Source organism: Lissotriton helveticus, chromosome 1_1, assembly GCF_964261635.1.
Source record: "Lissotriton helveticus chromosome 1_1, aLisHel1.1, whole genome shotgun sequence".
Lineage (NCBI taxonomy): Eukaryota > Metazoa > Chordata > Amphibia > Caudata > Salamandridae > Lissotriton > Lissotriton helveticus.
In genome coordinates this window covers 870,384,209-870,408,001 of record NC_136057.1, presented here as the reverse complement: position 1 = coordinate 870,408,001, position 23,793 = coordinate 870,384,209, and the positions used below count along the sequence as shown (strand labels likewise).

Genomic DNA, 23,793 nt, shown 5'->3' with positions numbered 1-23,793 from the left:
GCAAAAAAAACAGCACCCTTAAACATTTTGAATGTGTAAACAAATTTTTTCCAATGCATGTGCATCATCAAATGTTCCATCCTTTATTGTTAAGTCCCAATATCCTAAACAGAAGTACATAATACTTAATAAAATATAACCGCCCTTATTATTGCTCGCAAGTTGTATTCTTAGGACCCGATTCACAAAAGTAATCTGAGACTAAGGGCCAGATGTAGGTCGCCCAATACTAGTCAGTAACGGCCGAAATCACCGAATTTAAAATACAGTTTGATAATGCAGCAATTGCGGAGAATTTAATAGCCCTAGAGTACAGAACATACCCCCCAAGAACTCTAATATACAAATTAGACACGCTCCGTTATGGTCCAAAGCTAGGCCCAGGGATGACTTGGATCTCAATAAAATAGATTGACCATCAAAGGATAATCCTTTGAATAATGCAGCACAAGTAAACAATATGTGTATGCCCGAGCATCAGACTAATTCCATCACAAGGCAGATAGATGGGGAGGCAACGGCGCATAATGCCGAGGTGGCCCCGGTCGGTGGAGAAAGGACTAATGACTTTATTAAAGTTCAACTCCCTCTAAGGTTAGTAGTAGAGACAACAGCTCCCGAAGCATCAACTAGACGGATAGCCGCAAATACCAATGTGATCAAGCTGCTTTAATGGAACATAGCGGGTCTCCCAAAAAAATGGAAAATCCGGAATGGAACGAATTTATTGATACGTTTGAGATCTGCATGTTCCAGGAAACCTGGAGTATGATCCCCCTGTATAAAAGTGGGTATTCTACCCATTCTATTCCGGCAATCAGTGCAGGGAGAGATCGCCCATCGGGAGGACTCCATGTATGGATTAGTGTGGCCCTGAATTGGGCACTCACTGTGCATAATTTATCCACTGATGACATATTACATATTTCCATTAAGGGCCCTAGTACCGGAAGCTCTATGGAGCTGTTTAATGTGTATGCTAGAGGTACCCCGGGAGGCCAAACCTCACCTACCATAGCATTACTTGAGGTGGCACTAGCGGGAATCCCCCCCTCGTCTAGTGTTATTGTAGGGGGAGATTTTAGTTGCACATATGAACCCTTAAGCAAAGAAGATCATTTGGGATGTAGCAAAGAGGATGCAAGACTTTCTATCCCGCCCCTGACTTAGGCGCCAATTAGGCAATGGACACCTAGAGCGATCCAACTAAATGCGCTAACATTAGAACATAACCTACGTGCCCTGAATGGCAGGACCACTTCAGACTTAAATGGTGCAATGACTTATAATAGACTTAGTTGCCCGTCCCGTATCGATTATATTCTACTTGACACCCGATCTTGGGGCAGATTAGTGGATATGGAAGTTAGACAGTCGCAGGACAGTGACCATAATCCGCTCTGCATGAAAATAAGATGGGGTGCGGGAGGGACGCACCAAATGGTCCTTTACTGTCTGCAAAAGAGGTGGTTCCATCTAATTGTAATCGTAAATTAAAATGGAACATGGTGATGTGCCAAGAAGATAAACTAATCAATATCAAAAAACTAGTTGAAGCAGAGACTAGAGAACTTTTACACTTTAATTCTGTTCAGCTCACTGAACAAAGTTCTAAATTCACGGATTCTTATAAGAGCCTAATAAAGAAAATTGGCTTATTTTTACCATTGGGGATACTAGAGGGCCCAGGAAAAATAATCTAACTAAAACAGGTACCCCATGGTATACGGCTGAATGCAGGAAAAGGAGAAAGGCTATATCGAATTCGATTAGGAGTAAGGATGCCTTAGCAGTTAGGGTAGCCAGAAAAGAATACAATAATTGCATCAGAAGGGCAAAGAAGGATTGGGAGGAAGAGCATTGGCAACAACTTAAGATCGCTGCCTGCTCGAAGGACTCTACCCTGTTTTGGAATTTGATTAATAAACTAGATTGAAGAGGAGTAGAGCCCCTCCCTAACCATATAACCGAGCAGCAATGGTACTCCCATTTCTCAAATCTGTATTGTGGTGAGGATGAAACAGGGCAAACTTTGGGGGCACAATTTTAACAATAGACAGGCATGTACCTGTAGAACCCTTTGCAACCTGGGAAGTTCATGATGCCATTATGAGTATAACCCGCCTAAAGCAGCAGGTCAGGACGGGTTACCGAGTGATTTATTTATATATGACCCCAAGTTATGGACTGACTTCATTGCCCTACTAATGAACTTAATTCTTCATGGACATTCTGTCCCAGATTCATGGAAGGGCGCTGAAGTAGTAACCATCTACAAGAACGGCAATAGGGAGGACCCTGCCAACTACAGGCTGATTAGTCTAATCGATGCTATCCAGAAAGTAGTTGGCAGGGTCACCGTTAACAGAATAGGAACTTGGCTTGAAGAAGAGAATATACTGACTCACTTTCAGGCGGGCTTCCGACAAAATGTGGGAACGATGGACCAGGTCTTCAGGTTCTGCGCCATATATTGGAAATCTGTGACCATCATGAAGGGGAATTTATATTTGGCCTTCATAAATCTGAAGAGTGCTTTCGATCTGGTGCCCTGTAATAAACTGTGGAAGGTGCTGTTGGACATGAGGTTCCCGCAGTACCTCCTGGAGTTTATTGTTAAACTTCATCAGGACAATTATGCCAGAATTAGATGGGGGAGTCAGGGACAACTAACAGAGAGGGTGCCAGTGAACAGGGGGTGCGCCAGGGCTGTGTAATGGCCCCGACATTGTTCTCCCCCTTCATTAATGGGGTGGTAGACCATTTGAGGGAGGACACTGCCGATGCCCCGGCCCTGGCGGGGGAGAAAACACCCACCCTGCTCTTCGCAGACGACACCCTCCTGATGTCCAAAACTCCCTCGGGTCTCCAGAAATTGTTGGACCGATTTAGCTTGTTTTGCGACGAACGTGGACTGACCATCAATACCACTGAAACAAAGCTGATGGTACTGCCCCCATCAAAAAAAGCAAAAAGAATTTACATCACTCTTAATGGGTCGCCGCTAGAGGTTGTGGAGGCATTTGACTACCTGGGAGTCAGGATCAATAACAAAATGAAAAGGGACTCCCATGTCGCCAAAATGCTCCTAAACCTTAAAAGAGTATCTGGAGTAATTCTGAGAAACCAGAGAATGTCCGTCAGCAGGCCTATAGCTCCGGCTCTTGCTGTCTACGAAGGGAAGGTGTTAGCCTCTGCAGTTTACGGTTCTGAATTATGGGGCAGTGAGAACACAGTTGATTTGGTTAGAGCCGAGAATACGTTTCTGAGGGACTTAGTTTCCCTACCTATCTCGACTCCACTGAAGCCCCTTTTTCACGACATGGGCAAACGCTCAATTTCAGATATAGTTCGCCTCGGCCCTTTGCTGTTCTGGGTGCGCCTGAGAAGGACACCAGAACTGGCAAATTATGCCTTGGTGTTGGACGAACTGATCGTCCTGAATAGTGCTAATAAGATACAATGGCTTAACAAACTGAAACAGTTGGTTATGAATCTGGGATTGGCAGAATTTTGGCTCTTTCAGTCCCCACCTCCCAAGCAGGTTGTTAAGAAAATCTATTGGGAGTGGGTTCAAGCCGAGGAACTGAAGAGCACAAAGTGGGGAGCACTAACTACTCAATTTTTGGAACATAAGCCCACTAGGAAGCTTGAACCATTCCTAGACTTCATTCAAGTTCCAAATGATAGATTATTTTTCTGAAAATGAGGTATGGGACACTCCCTCTAAACAAGTTCACGGAGGGCTGGAAAGGAACTTGCGCGCCACACTCTACCTGCCCAAGCTGCTCATGTGTGACTGAATCCTTACCTCACTTCCTGTTTGCCTGAAAGGCATACCAAAGACCTAGATCACGATGGTTAAAACCAGTATGCAGGAAGCTGGGAGTTAGTGACTATAGGGTCGCCCTACGCATCCTCTCATCAGACACAACATCTCTGTTCATTGTATGTGGGGTCGCAAAGTATTTATCAAGTGCCTGGCTGACACGCACTGGGTCGATAAACAAAAAAAAGCAGAGAACTTGCCTGTGTAGAAAGTCCATATGTATATCATTGCCTTGCACGTTATTTCCTGTTATCATGTTTTTTATAATTGTACATAGAATTTTTATTGTCTTTTATATTTGTGAATTAGATATACTATTTTTTAAGTGATTTTATGTCTGGAATGTATGTACTTTTATGATATGCAATATATTGAATAAAGTAATTCAATCAATAAAAAGAATTTCAATTGTTTTGGCAAATATAAAATGTAAAATGTGTGTTGCCAAATGATACGTAATGCTACTTTAATGAATGATCAATTACTGTTGGGTGAGTTACACAATTCATCCACTCCCCTCTTAGACATAATAGTTCCCCCTAACTAACACATTACAAGACTAGAGAGACTCGATAGGACAGGGGGTGGCATTGCCTGCATCCATAGGAACTACCTCTCTGTGAACCGCACCAACTCTCCGGCGCTCTCCTCCTGTGAGTACCTTTGCCTAAACATCGCGAACAATAACAATCCTCTATGCTCTCTACATTCTTTTTACCACCCTCCTGGAAACAACCCCATCTTTATTGAACATGTAATGGATATCCTAGCTGCAAATGTCGGACAACAAAATACTCTGATCTTCCTGGGGGACTTCAACCTCCACTGGAATGACCCAGAGGTCAATAGCCTCAAAGCTTTTCTGTCCGACCTTAATTTGTCCCAAATCTGTGACAGCCCTACCCACGAAAAGGGTTCGACCCTCACCCTAGTAATTGCCAAAACAGACTTTACCCAGCTGGAATCGATCCTTCCTTGCAACTGGTCTGACCATCACATAATTACTTTCCACATCAATGAAGAAGTCAAACTACTCTCTGTCCAACCTACAAGAACGTAAATTTTGAAGAGTTACCTAGAAAACATTAAACCTGCTCCTCTCACAACCGCTAGTCACACCCTCACACCCCCACTGGATGGATTTAAAGATGTACATGATCTGACTAATCACTACTTTCACTCTATGAACCAGGTACTAGACAACTCAGCTCCCCTACAACTGAAAAAAATCACCGCAAAAGAATCAAACCCCTGGTATGATGGTAGGCTAAATGAAGACAGGAGATCACTAAGAACAATTGAAAGACAATGGAGAGCCGATCCATCCATTGACCACCTCAAATTGCTAAGAAGCACAAGAAATTCCCAGTATAGAAAGATAAGATGATCAAAAGCTGACTTAATTCGTCAACAATTAGACCAAGCCAAGAAGCGTCCCAAAAGATTATTCAAAATAATCAAAGTTCAATCTAAGGGTGTCTCCCACTCCCCCCAAGCTAATCCTGAAACACTCCCCAATTGCATCCTTTTTCATAACAAAGACTGAAAACTTAAAGACAGACCTGCTTAACGATCCATTATCCCATACCGACTCACACATGAGAGCCTCACTAACCACACCAGGCACCCCGATGATCTTCTCTACAAAGCTCGAACTCAAGAATAATGCGTCCTGGACCGACTTCAGCTTTTTCAATGAAGAAACTATCTTAAAAATACTCACGGCCCTGAATCCCTCCAACCACTTCAAAGATCCTCTGCAAGCAACTCACTTAAAAACCCTCACTCCATTGCTAGTGCCCCTATGGACTAGGATTATAAACACCTCTCTTCTACAAGGAATCATCCCAGACATCCTCAAAGCTGGTCAGGTATCCCCCTTCCTAAAGAAACCATTGGCAGACCCATCTGACCTGAATATCTATTGACCAATTTCCAACATCTCAAACCTGGCCAAACTACTAGAAAAATGTGTCCACGTGCAGCTCAGTAATCACATAGACCACTTCAACCTGCTCGCTCAATACCAATCAGGCTTTCGATCAGGGCACAGTACAGAATCAGCCATGACACACATAATCGATGATGTATTAGAAATATTGAATCAAAACAAGGCCTGCCTGCGAATCCTGCTTGACTGATCCTCAGCCTTCGACACAGTCAAATATGGCAACCTACTAGACCTCTGGAAACACAGGATGGGACTATCTGGTACAGTGTTAAATTGGTTCACTTCCTTCCTCAAAAAGAGAACACAAAGATTCAAGATTAAACAATCGTTATCTAACCCCTCCCCAGTCACTTTGGGAGTACCCCAGGGTTCCTCCCTCTCCCCGACACTCTTCAATCTGTTTATGGAACTACTCACTGAGCTTCTCAACTCCTCAAATATCCAATATCACATGTATGCCGATGACACACAACTCTACATTAAGGTCCACTCACTTGAAGACATCAAGTCCCTTAATACAACGCTCCATTAAACTCAGATCTGGCTGGCAAAGAACCATCTAAAACTAAAAACCCTAAAAACAGAATTTCTCTTAATCGCTCCTCCCAACCAAACAACCATCATCTGCGAGTGGATGAAGCACATCGCAGCACTCGATGGTCAACCTCTGATCATTGATTCCGCTAAATCACTAGGAATAACCCTGGACAATAAGCGAAATATGCAGAAGCACATTAGCGCTGCAACTAAAGGAGCTAATTTCCAGATGAATACGCTGAGAAAATTGAAACCTTTCATACCGGCAAGTGACTTTAAACAGGCAGTTCAATCTCTAGTAATACCCAGAGTGGATTATGGGAGTGTTGCTCTTTGCGGCCTGCCCAGATCAACGACAGCTCCTCTAAGAGCCTCAATCAATACAGGCGCCAGATTCATCACAGGCTCCAAAAGAAATTGCCACATTTCCCCCGACCTTCGTGCCCTCATCTGGCTACCTTTTGAGGCCAGAATCCATTTGAAAATCGCCTGAATGAAAAATAAGGCCTTACATCACAAAACACCGAGCTACCTAGCGGAGAAATTGGTACTTTCTGGTGGTAACAGATCTACTAGGAGCTCTAACAATCTTCTACTTAAATCACAACGTTTCTCCAAGAGGAAAACATACAATCGTACCTTCTCAGGAATGGCTCCTTGGATTTGGAACGCCTTGCCCCCAGAAACGAGACTTAATCCATCCACAGCGTTGTTAAAAAAAGAAGTTAAATCGATTCTCCTGACCAAATTCACCTGAATCATTTATACTCTCTTGTAAATATGTGCTGATCTCTAATGTTTACCATTACTGTATTCACCTAATTCATTGTATTTTAACATTTTTATGTCAATATATCTGCACTGTAAAGCGCTCTGATAGCCGCAAGGGTCGTGTTCGTGCTATACAAAACTGTCAAAATAAAATTTAAATAAATAAAATAAGATGAAGTTACAAGATGAAAAATGGAAGCTGTCCACGCGTGACCATCAAAGCCCCAAGTCATTCTTTTTCTGGTACTTTCTTATAATGAAGTTTCAAAGAAATAGAACAGCTTGTCATCTGTGAATATGCAGTGGCCATTGGGGGGAACTCAATGCCAGCATGATTAGAATTACCATTTGAAATTGGTGGATGGACTTACCCTGATTGGGAATGGGTCATGACTCAAGTCCCTAATTTTGGAAGTAACCACTAAAGCGTCCATAAAGGTAATTGAAAACAATTCAGGCTTGAACTTATATGAAATCAGCAGCCGCTTTCTTAACAAGAAGCTGAGTACTGCTTTATTCTGAAGCTCTGCTATACTAGCCTCCTGCTGCTGACCGGGCCAGTGTGAAAGATCCGAGCCAGACAATGGAGCTATTAAATATGACAAAAAGAACCTTAATACTCTCCCTAACCTCTCACCAGTAGTTATAGGAGTGCAGTCCAAGAAATCTATTGCTAGAAGTGCAGGTGAGTGATGTTTATTGGCCTGTTTGCTCTATGTATGCTATTAATCTCTGCATTCATTAATTATCTGCCTGTCATACACCCTACTTTTCTGTATTACTTTTCTATTGTCATCCTTTTTTACCCTGTGGTTGTGGTGGGTTGCCGAATAGAGGAACCTGTGTGGTCTGAAGAATCCCTTTGTCCCTGCGGTCTTGCATCTGCTTCTACGGGTCAGAGCCCCGCCATCATCAAGGATGATAACCGTACCTCGTAGGTGACGAACTACTAACCCAGATCCTCTAGCGCACTCATTTAGAAAGATATTTCCATTATGTATAAAGAAAAAGCACCAATCCGTATTCCAGGAGGGAGGCCAACCTCAACTGGCCCAGTAAACAAACTTCCAGAACCCCGATGTTCATTTGCAATATACTAGAAACACTGGTACACTTTGTACTATGTGCCACAGAACTTGAAAAATGTGTGCATTCTTTAATATAATGTCTGTGAACTGTAGTTTCACAAAACATAAGTGGTGTCAGCTCCCGACAAATCATTTCTGTTCCATCAGGAGGAACACGATCCTCAATTTTGGAGTATGTTGGTACGGTCAGTTAGCTATCATTATCATTATCACGTCGTGCAACTGTGACACTTTCTAGCAAAGCTCAAATCCATACAGACATTTTCCCAATATCAAAATCCTGAGATGAGAATATAAACTAACCATTCTAACTTCCAAAGATAATTTCATCCACAAACAAATTCCACTGCTACAAATGCTCTATTCAAATACATTTACCCAAACACTTGCACATTCTCAGATTCTTTTAACACCTTGAATATACCAATTAACTACTCCTTTTCACTGACAAAATGTACATCATCAGAAGATAAATCATGCAAATGTGTTCTCATTGATCAATTCTTCCTTAAAACAGAGTTCAGTTGAATCACCTTTGTTTCTATTTCCAAATGCAACTTTCAAAAAATGATAAAACAACTTTAATCTACTAGCTACTGTGAAGAAATCCTTGATGTCAATATAAGCAATTCAAATGTTCCTTCTCTGAAGGAACTTGGAATTTTATTATCAAAGTATCACTCTCCCAAATTGACTTTCCTAAATATGGTAATGCATATGAACATTATTTATTGTGTAACCTAAAGTACAGATTTGCATACAGCTTTTTTCAAAAATATGATCCTTAAAAGGCATTCTTACTCTCCCGCTGGCCTCATTAAATTCCAAAGGTGGTTGTCTGACAACTTTCTCACACTAAACCCTCAAAAAACAAAATTTTTCCTCATCACACCCAAGCTTCTAAACAAACACATCTCTTATCATTTCACGTAATAAACAGAAGAGCAGAAGCCATCAAGATTAAAATTAAAACCCTGTTGAAATTGTTGGGATAAACATTTCACATGCAATCACAGTCACTTCAAATGAATATAATATCCCAATATACAATTTTTCACTGACACTTATTAAAAGGAAGCACTAGCAAAGCCAAAGGTTCTAGCATTGGTTGTTGAGCTTTTATCTTTGCCAATGTACATTTGGTTTGTGAAAGGTTTTTGTATGAAGACACACTGTATGAAAATAATCATTGTCTAAAAAGTTTGTTTGATTGAATACATACTTAAAAAAATAGATTGTGATGATTGTTTTGCATAAAACCTTTTTTTTTACCAATTTTTCTTTATTCCTATTTTTTCTACTTTGACAAAACCGAACTGGAGAGAAACATTTTTGTAGAAATCTTTGTCTCTCTGTTTTTTTGTTTGGAGGGGGTTTCACCCCCCAAATGAGCACCCCTTTTTAAAAGGGGTTCCTTTTTAGTCTCCCTCCCTACCCCATCTCTAATACCATTCATATTATGCCCTTTTGCATTACTCTTGTTTCTATTACTTCTCCCTACCCAAATATGTTTCCCTTCCTAAATAGCCTCCCTGCTACCTCCTCCCTTTCAGTCCTTTCTATTTGTTTACCTCCCATGCTACATGTTCTACCATCTGGCTATACTACTGCTTTTATTTCCATTTAACTATTTTCACCTACCCATCTATATTTATTCAGCCCATGCTTTCTCTCCCTGCTACCTTACTCCCTTTTACATCCTGTTCCTTTTGTTTAATGCATGTATGTCTTGTTATCCCTTGCTTTACTCCTTTAATTTTACTTTTCACTACTTCTACCTACCTCTTCCATGTTTTCCCATCCTATGCCCTCTCATCTTCCTTTCTTCTTGTTAGCTTCCCTTCTTTTGCCTTATGACCCATGCATCTTCTACCCACCAGCTTTTCTCCTCATACTTTTACACCTTCCCTCTAACCATTTATGTTTTCCCATCCTATACACCGTTCAGTTACCTCCCCCCTTTTTTAGGTTGAGCCTGCGTAGGTTGCGCATGCGCAGTCTCGCCGGCGAGATCTTATGATCTTAAGGAGCTTTCACTAGCGGGCTTTAAGCCCGGCCCCTCTTTCTCATTGGCCGGCATCACCGTTTATGCTAAACGGTGGCCAGCCATTGGGTAAGAGGTTAGTGTGACGTACACTTTTCTCTTTGTCAGACGGCCCACTTGGATGGGCTCGTCTGGCTTCCTTCCATCGTGAAAGCTTTCTTATCTTTATGGGGGCCCCCATAAAGACAAGAAAGCTTTCACGACAGACGAAAGTGAAAGTTGACCATTCTTGTTGCTGAAGCACAAATTTTATCGTCATTTATCTAAAATTTCATCCAGTTGGAGAATCGTATACAACTGTATGCTAACTGTGATGATTATATTTTATATGGTTAAAGCGTTCAGAGTTTACCAGCAAAATGCTGTTTCTTTTCGCTACAGGTAATACCAGGAAGACGTACCTACTAAAACTACACTTCATACGTGTATTACTCTGTGGAGTTAAAAAAAATTCTCCACATGCATGCTCAGACGACGCCCCATCACTTCAGTCAGTCACACCAGCCCATCCTTTTTTTTGGTTTTTTGTTTTACTTTGCTCATTGTTCAATCCCTTCAGGAATCTTCCTAGTGATGTGTTCCATTTTGACAAGCCACTGTCCTGTGCCCATGTTACGTCATTGCAGGCAGCCGCAGGTCTGCTGTCGTCTGACTGCCATGCCAGACAAGGATGGCGGACGCTCTTTGGGGCAGCCCTGCGCTCTGTATCGTGTTAATGCATAGCGACCGGATTTGAGGCACCGGCTGTCACATCCAAGGCCCTGCTTCTAATGCGCACTGCTCGCAGTGTCAAGACGAGGAGTCATTCCTCAGAAGTGAGCAGTGCAGTGAAATAGCAGTTCGTTAACACATTGCTTGCCAGCTAAAAGTCCCTCGACCCTTGAGAACGTTGCCAGAGGCCGGCGTGGAAGAGTTAATAGGCCTGGATATCCAAGGCAGAGGGGAGGAATGTCCCAGTACAAAGGTCTCGTGCACCCCAGGCAGGCTACAGAAGAGCAGCTTGTTAACTTTACAGCAACTTATTGTCACAAGGTGTCAGCTACAGACGCATAGTAACTGACCAGGGTAAAGTAAACACCCCTTGCTGATGTACCCTCCGCCGCCCAGGGTCACATGAACATCAAAGCCCCCCTCTCTGGTGTTGCTGTGTACTACAGTGGAAGGCATGCTTTTGAAAACGCTTTTGGGATTATTCCCTGAGAGCCAGAATTACATTACTCCAAGTTGTAGCAGAGCGGACATGTTGCAGCCCTCCAGAAAAATGCAAGGTGAAGGTGCACTAGATAGTACGCAATGGGCCTTAAACACAGCCGCGCCCGGCCTCCCGCCCCGGGGCTGTCAAACAGGGGGCCCGCCAGTCTTACTGAACAAATACTTGCCTTTAGAATACCAGGCGGCGCTGTGTCATCTCCGAGGCACTTTAGTATACCAGACATCACTCAGAATCTCAGGCGGCGCTGTGTCACCTTTGAGGTGCTTTAGAATACCAGACAGCACCTCAGAATCCTAGATGGCGCTGTGTCACCTCCGAGGCGCTTTAGAATACGAGACAGCGCCTCAGAATCACAGGCTGCTGTCTCCGAGGTGCTTCAGAATACCAGGCGGCGCTGTGCAATCTCCGAGGCGCTTTAGAATACCAGGTGGAGCTATGCCATTTTAGAGGCGTCTCAAACTACCAGGCAGCGTTGTGCCATTTCAGAGCATGTGGCACAGGCCACGGAGGGCCAATCCCAAGAAAGCCAGGAAGATTTAAGAAACCAGTCAAGAGCTGGGTTCAGAGGGAGGGTTTGGTGGCTGTTGCTAGCGCGAGACCTCTTGGAAGTTAGAGAGGTCAATGCGCCTGCTGAAGAGATTGTACCCCTCTTGCTGGTTGAGTCCGGGCAGGGCTAAATCTACCTTTCATCCTCCCCAAGTCGAAAAAAAATAACATTTTTGATTTGAATGTATGTTTATTCATATTTGTGTAATAAAGATTAGATCTGCCTGATGTGGGCATTATAGCTCTGTACAACAGATATTTTGAAAAGATGTGGTATTTCTGTTCTAAAATCAACGCATCGTTTATTAAGTAAGTTTGATACTAACGCATGTAAACTCTGTAAGATAGCCAGTGAGGTTACCGTAGCGCATTGAGGCACGTCATACTGTAGTTATGTAGTGCTTTACACCCCTGGCAAGGTGCAAGAGTGCACTGGTGACCTGACTGCACGCTCCTCCCTGGGGGTGGGGCTGCGGATGGAATAGTGTGTGTCTGGCCGGTGATGTAAGTGGGTAGTGTTTGCTACTCTCTTTTCACTGTGTACTCTTGTGAGTGAGGTGAGAATGAGGGAAGGCCAGGACACTTAGGCATTAGTATGCTAGTGCCTGGAGTCTAGGCACTAGACAGAGAACTGTGTGATTATAGTGTGATCTTTGCTGGAAGGACGCTTGAGTGTGTGTTCTTGGCAGAGACGGCTCAAACCACATCACAGCAAGCGGCAACAGCCCCTACTCCTGGGTGTAGGAGACCTTTGTGAAAAAGATGTGTGGTGAAGGCGGGCGCCTACTGTCTCTAAAGAGGACTGCACAGAGCGTGGTTACAGGGAGGGCCCGGGAGCTATAGGATGTGAGGTATACATCACTTACAGTGTGTGCTCTGTGGTTCCTACAGGAGAAGCAGTTGCAACCTTTATGAAAGGCCATTGTACAACCAGTCGGTGTGTGCTCGGGGTGTGTGCTCAGACAGTGCCAATGTGGAGTGACAGAGACGCCACCCATAAGAGAGGTCACTGTACACCCAGTCAGTGTGTGCTCAGATGATTCCACTGTGAGGGACAGAGATGTCACCCATAGGAGAGGTCACTGTACACCCAGTCGGTGTGTGCTCGGGGTGTGTCCTCACGGTTTGTGCTCATGGTGTGTGCTCAGATGAGTCCACTGTAAGGGACAAATAAGCCACCCATAAGAGGGGTCACTATGCACCCAGTCGTTGTGTGCTTAGGGTGTGTGCTCTGGGTGTGTGCTCGGGGTGTGTGGTCACGGTGTGTGCTCGGGGTGTGTGCTCGGGGTGTGTGCTCGGATGAGTCCACTGTGAGGAACAAATAAGCCACCCATAGGAGAGGTCACTGTACACACAGTCAGTGTGTGCCCGGGGTTTGTGCTCACGGTGTGTGCTCGGGTGTGTGCTCAGATGAGTCCACTGTGAGGGACAATCAATCAATCACTGCATTTCTAAAGTGCGCTACATACCTGTGAGGGTCTCAAGGTGCTGGGTAGGGGGGGCGCTACTGGTCGAAGAGCCAGATCTTGAGAAGTCTTCTGAAGGCCAGCAGGTCCTGAGACTGTCATAGGCTGGTAGGGAGAGTGTTCCAGGTCTTGGCGGTGAGGTAGGAGAAGGATCTGCCGCCGGCGGTGGCTTTCCAGATGCGAGGAACTGTGGCGAGGGCAAGGTTGGCTGAGCGGAGGCTTCGGGTGGGGGTGTGGAAGCTGTTTTTCTCGTGTCGGGAGGGATCTATTTGAAGATCCTGCAGAGCATTCGGAGGGTGTTGAATCAGGATGCGGAGACGGCGTTGACTTGCCTGGTCATGGAGAGGGTGGAGTTGAGGATGACCCCCAGGTTGCGTTCGTGGTCTGTGGGTTCCGGGGCTGTGCCTAGCGATGTGGGCCACCAAGAGTCGTCCCAGCTGATGGGGTGGGTCCGAGAATGAGGACTTCCATCTTGTCTGAATTCAGCTTCAGTCTGCTGTCCTTCATCCGGTCGGCTACGGCCTTCATTCCTCTGTGGAGGTTGGCTTTGGCGGTGTGGGGGTCTTCGGTGAGGGATATGATCAGCTGGGTGTCGTCGGCATATGAGATGATGTTGAGGTTATGTTGTCGTGCGACGTGGGCGAGTGGTGCCATGTAGATATTGAACAGCGTCAGGCTGAGGGAGGATCCCTGTGGGACACCGCAGATGCTCTCAGTAGTTGTTGAGCGGTAGGGTGGGCGGCGGATGCTCTGGGTTCTGCCGGAGAGGAAGGATGTGGTCCAGGCCAGGGCCTTCTCTTGAATTCCGGCATCATGGAGACATCACCCATAGTTGAGGTCACTGTACACCCAATCGGTGTGTGCTCGGGGTGTGCCTGGGGTGTGTGCTCTGGGTGTGTGTGCTCAGATGGGTCCCCTGTGGAGCATCAGTAAAGCAACCCTTACACAGGCAGCCTTTGTGTGCACCAGAACCCTCCCCTGGGTGCGGCCTGGAGTAAACATAGCATTTTGTGTCCAGACAGTAACCATTATAGGTGCACAAGGACGAGAAGGGAGAAAGAGAGAGACAAGTATGGTGGGAGGGCAGTGAGAAAGAAGAATGGAGGAGAAGAGAAGTGAAGAAAGAAGGGGTGGGAAACGAACAGCTAAAGGGGCCCATGTCATCTGCCTTCAGCCCGCACGTGCTTTTAGCCGCTGTCGAGATGCATTTCCGCAGGTGCAGTTTCACTTTTTAAATTGTAGGTTAGGTTTGTCTCTCCTGCCTCGATAATACTCGTGCGGGCAGTCTTTGCCGGTCACTCTCTGTCACTGTTTCATTCTTCCCTTGCTGTCTGCCTCTGGTTCTCTCTTTCCACCTCGATGCCTCTGTCTCTCCTGCTCATTCTCTCCCACTGCACCTTCGTACTTTCCCTCCCCCTCACTTCACCCTCCCACCTCAGGCTCCTCTTTACACACCTGCACAGGTGAAGTCCAGTGCAAACAGCCCCTCCTGCCAGGGCAGGATCCGGCGGCCCCCGTGGATCGGTGGTTGGCCACTTCCTTCCTGTTCACCTGCCGGTGTGCCGGGACAGGAGTGACGTGCGTGCGCGGCCCCCCTGTGTTTACAAGCGACTAATGCCAGGCTCCTCTCACACTGGTCACACACTGGGGATTAACGCAGTGACTTGAGAAAGAGAGACCACTTCAGTGACTGCCAGGACACCTGGGACTAGGGGATTAATGCAGTGAGTGACGAGAAAGAGACAGCTTCAGTGACTGCCAGGGAACCTGGGACTAGAGGGTTATTGCAGTGACTGACAAGAGAGAAACAGCTTCAGTGACTGCCAGGGTACCTGGGCATTAATGCAGTGAGTGACGGGAAAGAGACAGCTTCAGTGCATGACATTAACATTTTCAATGACAATAGCTCAGAACAATGTCATTGTGAGACCTATTGCATTGTAAATGCTTGTTCCCTTCTATTTTGTTACTTCCCCTTCCCTTCCTTTACTTTTTTAAGTCAAGCCTAGAGCAGCGCATGCACTGCTTGCTCGACTTTTAGTAAGGGGCTTTTCAAAGAGCTAACCAGAAGCTTTTCCTGGCCTAAAGCTTGTGTGCATGTGCGCGTGAACACGCGCAGCCGCCATCTGCCTTTCTTATCTCATTAAGCCTTGTTCTAATGGCTCCTCTGCTCACACTACCCCCTCCTTTCTCCCCCTCCCTCCTCGTCAGCTTTATTCAGGCTCCTCTGCTTGCACTACCCCCGCCCTTCTCCCCCCGCCCTCATCGTCACCTCTGCTTGCACTACCCCCTCATTATCCCCTCCTTTCTCCCCCCGCCCTTCTCGTCAGCTTTTTTTTTTAGATTGCTATGACTCATGCACTCCCCCCTCCCAATTCTGAGACGGCTCTCTCTTATGAGGGTGGTTTACAGACTTCTCATAAGAAGCGAAGGTTGATTGAATAATTACTAAAAAAAGGCTAATTAAAGTCTCAATACTTTCGAATCTACTTCAGGTCGTTAGTTTAGGGTCACAACATCCTGGATGTCTTTAAAATAAACCGTCCAGATTCTTAAAATAAAATGTTATGCGCTCGGAGAAGTTAGAAGAGAAACGCTTCTGGGTTCCACATGTGTGAATCGTGGTTTCAGAATGGACTCTGTGCAGTTCTACACCTACCATAGGTACCTCAGATTGGCCGGAAGAAAATAACAAAAGAAGCAGAAACTATTCTATAAAATGAAAAATGTTTTAAAAGCTTGAACACTGTGGGACGAATCGTGTATCATTCGACTTGTTCATGGCAAGTGTTTACGTTGACATGTTTGCCAGTATGTAGTTCACTACCATCTGGACATTTATGTGCATTCCCTCAAGATTCAAGCGTAAAGGTACCATCTCGTAATGTATGCGTTTATCCATACTCAGGTATTTATTGTGCTATTTTTGTACACATAGTTTTACGTAATGCTCACTGAAAGAAAGTCTAGGGGAGCTGGAAATGCGTGTCACATTTGCACTCCATGTCATCAGCGCCCCATGGGGAGGCGATTGTGTCAGAGGCACTAGTAAACTCTGCCAGTCAATGCGCACACGTGCGGCGTGAGATCAGTGCGCTGGGTATCAGGACTGCATTCCACCTGTGGGAGGTCAGTGGACTGTACGCATGCGCAGCACACTGGATTCGTTTCCAGGCTTACGTCACTCTACATTGACCCCAAAGCAATAATTGACTGTAGTATAACGTATAGTGTGTGAGCAAATATAAAACAATATATATTTAACTTTAAAAGAATGTTCTTAATTGTATAGGTCAGATCCAATCACCACAAAAGCAATGCTACTATGGAACTTTTTAAAGGTGAAGCTGGGGCCTGCCACTGCAGTCACCGTGGTATGGTTAATGGTAAAGTCCGGGTATTTCATATCATTCCAGACCGGTCAGCAGTCGGGTGCAATGAATAGGAAGTCTGAGATAAAACCGCCAAGGGGGCTTTAAATACTCCACTGAAATGAATTAAACTGGTGGAACTTACGACAAAGTTAAAACAGCAATCATTTAAAGCCAAATTACCGTGAGTGGCATATATACAATACCTAGGATGCAAGCGGCACGGCCTTGCCCTCTTTAATGACCGTCTTGTTTTAATCACTAGTAATTAATGAGAAACGAATGATTAACTCGGGTCAAATTCAATCTCCTAGATTACCATAACAATTTTGACAGCAAGCTCTGGCAAAGCCACTAGATCTGGTGTTAGTTGACAGTCTTTTTGCTTTGTCAATGCCCGTTTTTGTTTTGTAATATTTTCGAAAAACGTTATTGTTGGAGAGATGCTAGGCCCTCAGCGTTATAAAAAATGAAACAATAGAACAGCCACATGGCTGCCTAGTTCATTTGGTCCTTCTGCTTTGAATTGCACTGGTTAATGGTGGTATTTATTTATTTTGTTTGCAGAGGGCTAAGGGCTCCAAGTTGAGCAGCTATATAATTTCTTAATTAAGTACGTAAGTAAACTTTATTTGCGGGAATTAATTAAAATTCTCGCAAGAGAAGAGAAAACAAAAATCAGTTTCGAAACCAAACCAAGAAAATAGAACCCTAAGGAATTGTGCTATTGCATGAGTATAGACCCCAGGAAAGTGAAAAAGGTGTTTTAAAGTGCAAATGTACAGGCTAAACAGCAGTGCGAACATGGCACACAACTTTATCAGAGGAACTCATAAAATCATAAAGTCACATGGCTGTTTTAAAGTGCAGGAGTACATGATTTAAGTAGAGGCAATATAAGCACATGACATAGTCAGATGGCCTCACGAAGCCATAGAATCACCCTAGATAGAATAAAAGGTGTTTTAAAGTGCAGATTTACACCGCCCTTCTCCCCCCGCCCTTTTCGTCACCTCTGCTTGCACTACCCCCTCACTATCCCCTTCTTTCTCCCCCGCCCTTCTTGAAAGCTTTTTTTTTTTTTTTAGATTGCTGTGACTCATGCTGCTCCGCTCGCACTCCCCACTCCCTTATCCCCCTCTGTTTTTGTCAGTTTCATGTGCCTGTACTTCTTCCAACATGTCCATTCCCACCTTGTAAGCTTTTTTGGGTGGGCAAAGTACTCACACTGCCACATCTTTGCACCAACCCACGCCTTTTCTACCCTACTTGGAAAGTCGACAATCTGTTGTAGGTGCATCACCCACTGTTTCTCTGCCAGTCGCCTGACATGGGCATCAACATGGCCAGATGCATTGCATTGAGGTGCACTGGGGGAGGTAGAGCATGTGAGTTTGGAATACGGAGTTGTAAAACTACTGCGCTCAAGCACACTTTGTGCACTTCTGGCACCATCCTATGATTTATTCACACAATTGACAGTATGGCGTTGTGCTTACTGAACACTGCACTTTGTTCCCCTGTCAGTTGGCCGAGAGCGGGCATCGACCTGGCCAGGTGCACTGTATGGTCCTGCAACCATTTTAGACAGCAAAGGAAGTTAGACTACCTATTTGTTGCAGGACTTCCTATGCTACAGACAACGACAATACTGCAGACTGCAGATGGAGGTGTAGGCACCCAGATGAGCTGCCTAAAATTGATCTCCCTCAGCGACCTATCCTCAAATTGCCAATCAGCTCTTCTAGTCAGCTTTTTTTTTTAGATTGCTGTGACTCATGCTGCCCCGCTCGCACTCCCCCCCTTCTCCCCCTCTGTTTTCGTCAGTTTCATTTGCCTGTACTTCTCACTAGACACTTGTTCCAACATGTCCATCCCCGCCTTGTAAGCTTTTTTGGACGGGCAAACATTCCAGGCTGGACTGTTAAGTGCTCACACTGCCACTTCTTTGCACCAACCTACCCCTAATCTATCCCTCTTCTACCCTTCAACCCTATAAGCCTCTAACCCTCTTCAACCCTTATACCCCTCTTCTACCCCTCTGCTCTTCTACCCCTCTACCCCATAACCCCTCTTCTACCCCTTTCTACTCACTTCTACCCCTCTTCTACCCTCGTCTACCCCTCTACCCCTCTTCTACCCCTCTTCTAACCCTCTACCACCCTTTACCCCTCTACCCCTCTTCTACCCCCTTCTACCTCTCTACCCCTCTTCAACACCTCTACCCCTCTTCTACTCCTCTATCCCTCTTCTACCCTTATATCCCTCTTCTACCCTTCCACCCCTCTAGACCTTCTACCCCTCTTCTATACCTCTTCTACACCTCTACTAACCCTCTACTCTTCTACCCCTCTACCACTCTTATACCCTTCTACCCCTCTACCCCTTTTCTACCCCTCTTCTATCCCTCTTCTACCCACTTCTACCTCTCTTCTACGCCTCTACACCTCTTTTTATCCTTCTACCCCTCTTCTACCCCTCTACTACCCCTCTAACCCTCTTCTATCACTCTTCTACCCCTCTACCCCGTTACTACCCCTCTTATACACCTCTTTCCCTCTACTACCTTCTTGTACCCCTCTTCTACCCCTATTCTATCCCTCTACCCCTCTTCTACCCCTCTTCTACCCATCTACCCCTCTTCTATCCCTCTTCTACCCCTCAACCCCTCTTCTACCCACTCTAACTAGCAAAAACACTGTGTCACGGCAGCATCACTCAGCACCACCACAGCATCACTGTGCACCACCACAGCATCAGTCAGCACCACCACAGCATCACTCAGCGCACCAGCAGCTTCGCACAGCACCACCACAGCATCGCTCAGCGCCACGACAGCATCACTCAGCGCCACCACAGCATCACTCAGCACCACCACAGCATCACTCAGCGCCACCACAGCATCACTCAGCGCCACCACAGCATCACTCAGCACCACCACAGCTTCACTCAGTGCCACCACAGCATCACTCTGCACCACAGCATCACTCTGCACCACCACAGCATCACTCAGCGCAACCACAGAAACACTGAGCAAAACCACAGCATCACTAAGCGACATCAAAGCATCACTCAGCGGCACCACAGGATCACTCAGGGCCAACACAGCATCACTCTACACCACCACAGCATCACTCAGCACAACCACAGCATCACTCAGGGCCACAACAATATCACTCAGCGTAACCACAGCATCAGTCAGCACCACCAAAGCATCACTCAGCACCACCACAGCATCACTCGAGGCAACCACAGCATCACTAAGCACCACCACAGCATCACTCAGAACCACCAAAGCATCAGTGAGCACACCACAGCATCACTCAGGGCCACAACAATATACCTCAGCGCAACCCCAGCATCAGTCAGCACCACCACAGCATCACTCAGCACCACCACAGCATCACTCGAGGTCACCACAGCATCACTAAGGGCCACCACAGCATCACTCAGCACCACCACAGCATCAGCTAGAGGGGATTCAGTATGTTGTGTTGTACTTAAAGATTTTGTGTTGCAAAATATTGTAACGTCTCCAGATTTTACGGATCAAAATCTAAGGAAAACAAGGTCTCGCCTTTGTGACATTATAACTGTTTAGCCATGCAACGGTTGATATGGTTGCACAAAGGATATTGTGCTGCATAAATAAATACTTATAAGTTCCCAAAAGCGATACCTATTGGCTATGCCATTGCTTGTTATACATCTTCTAACTGCCAACTTCATTTCTTTTTTGATATTACTTTCAGTACTTCCCCCCTACTCTATCTATGATTTCCCCATCCTAAAAACTCTACCCCCTTAAGTTTCTCTAAATGACATATTGTTTTTTCCGCGAAACAACATTTTCATGGTAAACTTATTTTTTAATTTTACCGTTTCTCTATCATGTAGTTTCATGAGCCTGATATGGGCAGGCTGGCATTCCACATGTTGAAAACTGTCAAACTATAGCCAAAATATATATATATTTGATGTAAAGGCTCACTTTCCACTAGTAGTCCCTGGGACTGAAGAAACTATCTGTTGTGGGGATGTGGACATTTTGCTCAAAGTCAGGTAAGCCAATGGTTGAAATGGGCTGGCCTTGTACTCAATGTTGTATGCCGTGGTAGTTGTTGGAAACAAAATGTGAAAGACTCTATAGCAGACCAATGGATGAAGAGGTCTGACTTAAAGCCCCTGCAATTAAGTATGCACAGCATATATAGTTGCATAAAAAGCCAAGGGTCTTGGCTAACAACAGACCAAAACATCAAACAGCTGCAGGGTTCAGATAAACTGAAAACAACAACTGACATTGTAACCACATCATACTTGGACACTGGAAACACCATTTAGGCTGGTGTCCCATAATCATTACTTGCTAGTTTCGGTCTGCTCTTTATTCTCTGGCTAGTCTCATATAATCAAAATGGAAATTCAACATTCTCACACTGCTCTTGACAGATCAACATTTTGTCAACTCTAGTAGGATTTAGGAGGTGAGCCAATCTTAACACTGGCCTTCACTTGTACTGCATTCCAGAATTGAGGTACTTAATACAGTCGGAAGAACCTGTGCAGTTTGACACATGCATTCAAAGTTTGGAGCCATAAGTGAAGACATAGCAAATCAGATGGCATTCTAAATACAACTCTTCAAATTTGACCAAAGAAGAATTCTATGAATATTTCTTTGATTGTATGATGGATGTTTTATGTCCTACTGTTTTTGCAGTATCTGCTTTGGAACCACGGAACTGTGTAATGCAAAGCTTTTAAAATATTAGACTCCAATAAACCTGATAAAAATAGAAAACATCAAACTTTATGAAATGGGGCTGTTCCACTTCATTGTGACACCATCGCTGGCTGAGCACCACCATGGCACATTCTTTAGAACTAATCTAACAAGTAGCTATTCTAAAAAGATCTGTGCACCAATATTGACAATTGTGCACATGTAAACCAATGGCATAAACCTTGTACTTAGAATACACTACATAGACATATCATTACCTTGGAGCACCTATTATACACTTCCTGTCTGGATGAGGACTTCATCCAGTTTGGGGTACAAAACGTTAACAGATTTGCATTGAGCTACTGACAGTTCTTATGAGAAATATGGATTTTCTTTGTACAACTTTCACCATCCGCCTCAACACTCGCCAGTACACCACTTTAGCCTTTTGTTACACATGCTACCGAACAGTGGTCTAAATTCTATTGAAATCTCTTTCGACACTATAAGGTCTCATTGTTATCCTCTTACTGCCTCCCTGTTTAATTAATGTCAAAGTCAAAAGTCAAAAGGTCAGTACAGAAGTTCATGGACAGGTGACAACTGACTTTAAAAAGGATATAGAAAGGTGTTTCCTATGTAATTCCGTATTGAACTGCCTCATTTTTTTTGTGTGTACCTATGTTCCCTAAAAACCAAAAAGTCGCTCTTATCTTTATACATGGATTTAAAGTAAAGGGCAGGACAGAAGTAGTTATTACCCAATTACCTCTACTGTTACTGTACATATCCACCTAGCTAGTGCGAAGGGTTGAGTGAGCCTGGCTGGGATTTAAACTGCCCCAAACTTGCGGATTACCCTGATCTTATCAGCAAGCGCTTAACTGAATTAGCTATTTTCCTACCAAAAATAGCTTTGAAAGCTGAAGTTTCAAATAAAACATGACTAGGACATATTACTATGGTATAGTTCAAGCCACTCTTAAGTTATAAAGCAAATACTTCTAATAGCTAATGTAACAAATACATAGATTACGAAACTTTTTTTAAATTTAAGCATATGAATGTAATGTCAGAAATATACTTATTACTCGAATCATTTGCACGATTTTATAAGGACCAAACTGAAGACAATGAAATACTACAAATATAGATTGCACGATAACATTACGGCTGTAGATTGTTTAGGCAGCATTGCAGTTTCCTGTAAATTTCTCAAGTATTCAGAATTCTTTGTATTCGTAAATCTACCTGGAAAACGAGAACAGAGAGGAAACTCTGTCCCCTAATGATTTGAAGGCTTGCAGACACAGTCAGCTCAGCCTTTCTTGCTGTCAAAGATCAGGAAGTTACAACTAAATGGCAGACAACACTCTCAATTCAATGCAAAGTCGGCTGTACACCGTAGAACATTACATTGAAGATGAGTTAAAAAATTATTTATAATACTGTTTGATAATTAGGAATTATAAGGTATTTTAAAACCTGAAAAGATCACTGCAGATCACGAAAATCCCGGCAGACCACAAACTCCCTGGCCTAAGTAAAACATGCTGGCTTTGTACAAATATACAAGTGATGATTAAACTCACATTCATGCGCTCGAACTAAAGTTAACAAAAAGCGTACCGCACCTGAGAATGTGATGGTGTGAGGTCCTGGAGTGTGTAGATCTTGCAGCAAGCTACACAGTGGCTTGACACCTTTCCCGAGCCCTTGAAGCAGTGCACGTCTATGAAAGCGAGCTCCCGTCCCCATTGGTTGACACGACCTGCTCCTTTCCAACTGTTTACTTAACACAAGCAGGAGCTGGCAGCGCGCTCGCGCTCTCGGTATGTGTGACCTTCCACTGGCAAGAAAGGAGTTTTGAGTTGCAGCAGTGGCTAATGCGTGGCGGAGTCTTTTTTTTTCTTTGCTGGTTTCAAACGAAGTGGTCGTCAAACTGATGCCCCCTACACACACACACCCCCCTCCACCTACACCCCACCCCCACGATAAACCTGTACAGCTCCGAGTAAGGCTCTGGTAAGGAGGAAGATGGAGGCCGCCTTACTCTCTTGACAAGTAGCTTTGATAAACCACATCTTGTTGATGATTGTAGAGGGGCAAGGACAGCTGTTCCGCCCTGCATCTGTTCATCCAATCGTTTTTTCCGATCTGCTCGGTTTTGTCCTCAGATTGCTCAATAGTAAGCACGAACACTGACGGTGCTGAATTTGTTTTGATAATACTCACCAGAGCAGGAACC

The 23,793-nt window shown here is 44.6% G+C and overlaps 1 protein-coding gene across 4 annotated transcripts in view; it reads right to left on the bottom strand.

The window, feature by feature from the left end:
* SLC16A7 (solute carrier family 16 member 7) overlaps positions 1-23,793 on the bottom strand; it is a 579,533-nt gene that overhangs the window by 505,443 nt on the left and 50,297 nt on the right. For 2 of the 4 annotated variants that reach the window (XM_078675564.1, XM_078675573.1), the window contains exon 1: positions 23,180-23,392. The exons of 1 other annotated variant lie outside the window; for it this stretch is intronic. The gene's annotated coding sequence lies outside the window, so the exon portion shown is untranslated. Of the gene's footprint in view, positions 1-23,179; positions 23,393-23,793 lie in introns of those variants that run through there. One more of the 4 variants, XM_078675548.1, reaches the window with a different exon arrangement.